Raw genomic sequence first — 561 nt, 5'->3', positions numbered from 1 at the left:
CCACCACCAATTCGAACATCGGGGTTTCGAAGACCTTACAGTGTCCACCTCACCTTCACCGACGGCGAAGTTGGACAAGAATGGAGATAGTGGAATTCCTGTCGGATACCGCTTTTTGTAGAGAAGCTTTTGGAGAGGTCATCATACATCTTCACACGCCCAAAAGCATTTGAATATAGGGATCGGATTATGTCCGAAAACTTCTGGGGAATACACTGTTGAGCAACTGTAGGTAACACCACTGACCTATCTACAGAATTGAACGCACACTCGAAATCAAGGAACACCAAGATTGCAGGCTATCTGTGCATGTGGCGTTATTCTAACACCTGACTGGGTGTGGTCATTAAAGCCTGTGAAGAAAACCTTGTCGATCTGGAATATGCAGACGATATCGTTCTCATGTTCGAAGAGGAGGAAAAGGCGCAAGTATTCTTGGATGAACTGACCAAAGTCATCCCGTCCTTTGGTATGCACTTTGCACCCACAAAGTGTAAGGTCATGCTTGTGGACGTGCAGTCACTGAACACGCCACTTACAATCCAGGGAGAGGTACTGGAA

Source organism: Opisthorchis viverrini, assembly GCF_000715545.1.
Source record: "Opisthorchis viverrini unplaced genomic scaffold opera_v5_173, whole genome shotgun sequence".
NCBI lineage: Eukaryota > Metazoa > Platyhelminthes > Trematoda > Opisthorchiida > Opisthorchiidae > Opisthorchis > Opisthorchis viverrini.
This window is presented reverse-complemented; position numbering follows the sequence as displayed.